Genomic DNA, 6,898 nt, shown 5'->3' with positions numbered 1-6,898 from the left:
AGTTCACTTTTTTCATGTATCGCTTCTTATGCTTTTTGTCTTGCCGTTTGCTGACATACGTATACACAATGTGAACGATGCACGTATATTACCATATTTTTTGCAAGAATATATATTTCATATAAAACATGTAAAATTGCTAAAACAAGGCTTTTTGTATCATAACCTAAGAAATAAATTTGCGATATTTTACTCTAAGTATGGTGATTTAATTTCAAAATATAATGTTTCTTTAAAATGGCATTTAAATAATGGAATCTCCCATCCATCATTTTACGGAGATGTTTTGAAGCGTGTCCGCAAATTAAAATATGTTAAACCAAATGTTCATATTAAACTTTTCAATTTAATTAACTTGTTTTTATCAAAAGGATACGATGCATATGTACTAAAAAACACGTGTTTGATGGTTTTCGATTCACTATATCTTTCTTTCCTTAAAATTTGGAATCATTAGTGATATTATAAGCATTTTTTACTGTTGAATAAAATTGTGTCATTGTGTCGTATGAACAAATCTGCATGAAAACTACATTATAGGCATTTTTCACTGTTATATAAAATTGTGTCATTGTGTCGTATGAACAAATCTGCATGAAAACTACATTTGGACTCAAATCGTACATCTAATCATTTCTGTCATCAGTTGTCAAAACACCTATATACTGTTTGATTCCAATAATGTCGCTTTAATGGAATTACCATTTTTATTCATTTGCTTCTTAATATTAAATCACCTAAACTTGTTTTATTAGTAGCACAGCCCCATTAATATTTTTATTTAGTACTGCCCCTGGAATTTGTTCACGTCATTATGTCATTATGGATTTTTGTGACGTCATACGACCGACTTTCCCAGTTGTAATCAACATGCATAGGTCATTGGGTTTATAACGTTCCATTTTATTTATATTTTCTCTCTGATAGGCGTTTCTTGTTTGATTTAATTATTTTTATTTTTTTAGCAGTCACATAAAGAACCAAGCTATGTAATATGGAATTTTTACACCCATAATTGCTGCTTGTTCCTGTATTTGCGCGATGATTATCTGAGATATTAACTCCATGACGCTATATTCTCAAATCTTTTTCTATAAAGAAGGAATGTAGTTGACAATTGTTAATAGTTTTATTTGATCGTTCGTCAAAAAGTTGTAACTCTGTTACTCTTGTATCTTCAATGCAATTGAGTAATTAAATAGTAATTAAATTGAATGCGTTTTAATTCCCTTTTATTATTGTTTAATTTGAGTTACAATGCTATGACGTTAAATTTTATTTACACTTAAATGTATTATGAATATTGCTGGGCCAAGTGTGAGGTTGAGCGCTCTATAACCAGGTTTAAACCCCCAATGCTTTGCATTGACCGTTTCAAGGCGGTGACCCCAGCTTTATTCATATTTTGTGTTTATGTTGGTTTGTATTGTGCTGTATTGTGCTGTTTTGTACTGTTTGGGCAATCGGTCACTTGCCTTAAATAAAGGACCAACTAATTGTTTTAATGAAAATTCAATACTGCTCCAGCAGCTGGAGTTTCACTTCTTTATAATGTATACAAATCACATGGGCGTTGGTGGCAATAATACAATATTTTCTGTAGTCTAAGTCATTAGATCATTTTTTAACGTGATAGTGTTATTTGATGGGCAGCTTTGAATGATTGCATATTAAGAAAGATTGACCTTCAACCCACTCTATGTTGATAAAATAATTAGGCGACACATTTTGAAACATTTTAACGGTACAGTTAGTGATTTTAGCTCTAACGCGGCGGAGGTTTAGAGCTGTATTTTGAGATCTACGGCGTGCATTGTGATATGTACATCATGGATTTGGGGGTCTATGGTAGAGATTTGTGGATGTAGCGTGTATATTTGGGGTTTAAGATCGAGCATTCGGGGGCGATTATCCAGTGAAACATCTAAATGGTTATGGCTAATACGTGCATTTTGAAACTACTTTTATTTCATATTTGTTAAACATCATAATAATATAAACATATCTAATTGAGAAGTTGAAAATATGTTGAAATTATACCTTGAATATTAGTACATTTTGTATAAATAAACTCCAAAACATCATTTATTGAAATTCGTGGGTTAATTATTCTAATTGATTCTTAGACACATGCACGTGTAATGATTTGTTTGAATGTATAACCGGTAATCTTTCGTTTACATAGCATGAATATATTATTTGCGAAACTTATAAAACATATTCATAATTAAAACCACAAGAACGTGAAGTGGATATTTAAGAACCACTAAAGACATCTGTACTTCTGTCTGTCGATACCGACTTGTGCGATGGCATTATTCTACACTTTTTTAAAGGCGCATACCATCTTAGTGTTTAAATCAACGTCGCCTGTCTTTTTAAAGACATTTCTTGTTGTTGTTGTTTAAGGACAATTATTTGTTTAAACGTAGATCATTGTTTGAATATACTACTTACATAGTGGTGATGAATATGTACAAAATGACATTGCGTTAATTATAAATTCTGACATCTCATAAGTGAATAATGGTTTCAAAAACGTCTCTTGAATATATTTAAAAAATCAATTTTTCAAAATAAATTACCTTAATATGAAAATTAGCTTTAAAAGCCTGATGCACGATCAGCATCGCAACGCAACTGACAAGAATCGTCAAAAACCACATGGTCTATTTACTGACCTCTGCCGATTAAATAAATATTGACGAAAAACGAATTTCAAAGTTCTTTTATAACTTAGAGGTCAGTGACTGAATTACTAAACGTCGCAATTATAAAGGGTTGACGGTGGCTAGCGCAATGGTTGGTACACTCGCATCTCACCAAGGCGACCCGGGTAACATTCCGGTTCCCGGCAGCAGGTTTGGTTAGTGGTCACCATACCGGACAGATGGGATTTCTTCCGGGTACTCCTGCTGCCCCCCCCCCCGCCCCCACAACACAAGATCACAACAAAATGGAAAAAAAAATCAGCAAGAACGTTAAAGCTGGACATTGCAGCTATAAATCGAAATTCGTCTCAACGTTCGTGAGTCTAGTTATTTAATTTAGTAGGAGTGCAGCGGCACACTCCGGGTCCGCACAAAATGGAACCTCTAGCTCGGAACGTTCCTCATTAATTCGAAATACAACTTTGTCTTAATACATATAAAATGGGAATTAGAATATTTTGTGTTCAATCTCACTCTTAAATAACTCATGACATCGATCTAAACGCCCATATGTATTGGTAGTATGGTAACATCTAAACACGAAATAAGGCCTTTACATGAAATCAAACTACACGTAAAATAAATCTGTTAAATGTTAAACCAATGATCTTTATTATAGTGTTATAATTAGTTAAATCTGAATTACTACTGTGCATCGCACAACCACTGTACGTATCCTGGAACTTAAACTGTTACAAAACATCTCGAGGTGATAGCCAAAGGTCAAGGAAAGTATTTAGTATATATATTAAAAATCAACAAGATATGCATCAAATGATGTTTTACTGACGCAACATGTTACACGAATCATACATTTGAATACTATTTCTCTCTGCTTGTTCCTTTTGCTGTTTTCTGAAATGCAAATAATAAAACGAATAATTATAATGTTAATGAAATTTACACGTGAACGATGCCAATATCTTCATGTATAAACAAGTCGATTAACAAATTTGCCTATAGCTTTTGCACGCCATAAACGAATTTCGGCTGTGATCGATATTTATCACTTGTGGCATATTTAATAGACTTTTGTTTCAATTTGTCAATTCTGTGCATATTAATATTTGACTCAATTCAAAAGAAGATTGGTGCTGTTTTTAATACGAACAATAAAATTCATTAACAGGAAACGTTGAGACAGCAATCATTAATGCATGACATTGCTATTACAAGCATTCATAATAAAATGAAAAGAAAAGAAAACTTAAGTAATAAGGCTGGTACTACGCATGGTACCATTTCACTGATAAAACTAGTAACGTAGCGAATAAATAATACATTCAAAATTGACAAATACCGGTAGATAATTTGGTTGTGGATAGTTGCAATAGCAACATTATTGTAGCAAAAGTAGATTGTAAACTATAAATTGTCGTTACCTTGACGTTGCAGAGTCACACATTATATTGTCGCGTTTTCGTTCTTTGCTAGTTACTTCGGTGTTTGATATGAAAAATAAATAGTCTGAATGTCTTAATGCAATTGTTTACTGCGTGATTTGTAAATACAAGAGACATACTTGTACTTGTTTAAGAGAAGTTGTGTTAAGTAAATTAAAATTAACGATGTGTTGATGACAATACATACACTTTCATTCCGTACATTGAATGGTATTAATCCTGACCAGTCCGTCTCGGCTCTGCGGAACGACGTCCTCTAGGGCGAGGCATTGGGATCGGGCGTATAGGCCTAGGGCGAGGCAGACGACCGGGTCCATCCCTTGCTGTAGAAAGACGATCAATGCAAACTCTGTTCAGTGTTGTATAATCATTTCTATTACAATATTCAGAGAATTTTTGCAGTTTGGCGCTCAATTGCATAATAGTGCAATATCAACATTATAATACGAGTAAAATGAAACCAACTGTTATTATTATAACTAAATTATGTCTTCCATTGTTAACTCCTATATACCAATCTCGGCTTTATTTAATACGCAATGACGCTCGACGCAATACAGTCCGATAGGGCTATACATTTGTATACACTCCGCGCGTGGGTCTTAAAATAGTAAAACGGGGTTTCCGAAAATGGTATTAACGGTAGACGCTCATTAAATTATAGTCACAAACAATAAAAATCATAAGAGCGCGATCTTTTGTTAACTAAAATATACACGCATGCTTGGTTTCCTGTTTAAACGAGAGCATGTTCGTATACTAAAATGATAGTAAAACGCTGCCGCCTCCTCCCCTCGAAGAGTAATTTCAACCTCGACTTTTGGCCTCGGTTCACATCACTCTCCTTGAAGTGCAATATTTATTTTATCCATCAACCGCCTTTGATATTTATATAACATAATGCACACTTCATATGGAATACAATAAGTGTTCCTCAATATAAAAACAGTGTGTAAAGCATTTAAATGGTTTCGACATAATACAGAAAAAAATATAATATAATTATTAAGGCAGGTTATATATATTTTTTTTAATCTATTGAAGAGAGAAACTAAGAAGTTAGTGATTCGATTCTGAAATCTCTTCTTTATATAAAAACAACTTTTGACTAGATCTATTTTAAATATGTTTCACAAATAAGAGAAAAGTCTTAGTTAATGTAGCAATAACTATAATAGTTATTCCTGTAACAATTATATTATCCGTTCATCTGACGCAATGAACAAGCAAAACTTATGTATGCAGAGATAACTATTATTTGTTAGCGCTTAAAACCACATTAAATTTAAATAATTATATTGGTCGTACATCATCGATATTTGAAACCTAGAATCGCCCCTTTCTTATTGAAATGTCAAACGTTTAAACAATTATCAATACAAAATAACACTTTATGTTTATGAACTCCCAGATTTAAAAAAATGCGAAACGAGTTATATACTTTTTATTTCATATATGTATATCTAGTTGAAAACAAATTCTTAAATTACTAAAAAAGAATTAATCTTATCGTTTTTTCACTCAACAAACCTTCAGCAGCCTGCGGCATAATCAGTACTGCAGCGCAACAGAAAAGAATCAACGTCAAACACAATTTGTTCATTTTGACGTTTACAGCTTACAAGAAGTTGTCGAATGCGAATAAAGCGCCTTTCGATAGGTATTATATATATGATCAGAACGACAGACAGTGAGCCAGTTACCGTATGCCTTAAATCCGGGACAAATTTATCTGTCATCGTAAACAAGCAGCATTTTGTATGTTTTTACAATGTTTCGGCTTAAATCCGGATCCGTTTGACAAATTGAAGATTTTGCACAAAACCACCTATCACTGACAGCGAATAAACACCTTAAAATATACATGCTATTCGCTTTTTACCAAGTGCAAACCGTTTAACGTATTTCGAAATATCAAACGTACTTCTATCAAAAAATCCCATGACACACACTGACTTTATTTTACGTATTTCAATTGTTGACATTCACGAACGTAACGATATGTACACCAGCATTAATTGCGTATGCATTTTGTTGTGAAATGCCATTTAATGCTATATATAATTGTAAATTACATCGTACATAATACTTGTTTTTCATTGGCTCTACCAGTTCGCATGCATATGTAGATCCGTTGCTTTTGATATTACATTACTTACGTTAAAGGTAATGCCACATGGATTTAAACAAGACGACGTTATACCATGTATATGTCACATTTCAATATATAGATATCTTTAATTGAATATGTAAGTATTTCGGTTAATATAGCTCTATTATTAACAGACCCTTAAAGCTTACAAGCCAGTTTGAATTGCATGAATAATAACTCTTAAAAATTGGGTCTAAAAAAATACATGTATTACAAATACTACAGAATGCATGTTCCAAAAAAGGAAAATAACAAATAAACATTGTTGATTATTGAACAATTATAAATAACATTGAAATTGTTGACAAATTTACTTACCTTGCTATCACATTTAATCATAATCGGTCGCTGTTAAAACCCCGAATGAGCAAGCCCGTAAGGCATTAAATTCTCTTCAGCTCATATTTAGTAGAGTAAAAATCGATGTAAAAATAAAATTGTTTCTTTTTGAGGCGTTATTGTTACGTACTAACAGTGCGAAGTTTGTCGGTCTATCAAAACAATGGTTGAAACAATAAATCTCGAATTCTGTAAATAAATATGTAAGGTGTCCGCCAACAGATAACACATGCAGCCGTCTTAAGAGGCACTATGTCGTTTTCCATGATCTGTTATCTGTAAAGAGATGTTTA

General features: G+C 32.7%; 1 long non-coding RNA gene across 2 annotated transcripts; it reads right to left on the bottom strand.

Moving 5' to 3' along the window:
- Positions 1-3,477: 3,477 nt before the first annotated feature.
- Positions 3,478-5,943, bottom strand: LOC127843699 (uncharacterized). 2 transcript variants are annotated; one of them, XR_008032293.1, is made up of 4 exons: positions 5,818-5,943; positions 4,302-4,437; positions 4,094-4,148; positions 3,478-3,566 (listed from the first exon to the last, which is right to left on the bottom strand). It is a non-coding gene; the product is annotated as an uncharacterized LOC127843699 (long non-coding RNA). The 2 variants fall into 2 exon arrangements; XR_008032292.1 differs by lacking the exon at positions 5,818-5,943 and adding an exon at positions 5,645-5,803.
- Positions 5,944-6,898: the final 955 nt, after the last annotated feature.

This window comes from Dreissena polymorpha, chromosome 9 (genome assembly GCF_020536995.1).
Source record: "Dreissena polymorpha isolate Duluth1 chromosome 9, UMN_Dpol_1.0, whole genome shotgun sequence".
In the NCBI taxonomy this organism is placed as follows: domain Eukaryota; kingdom Metazoa; phylum Mollusca; class Bivalvia; order Myida; family Dreissenidae; genus Dreissena; species Dreissena polymorpha.
This window is presented reverse-complemented; position numbering and strand designations above follow the sequence as displayed.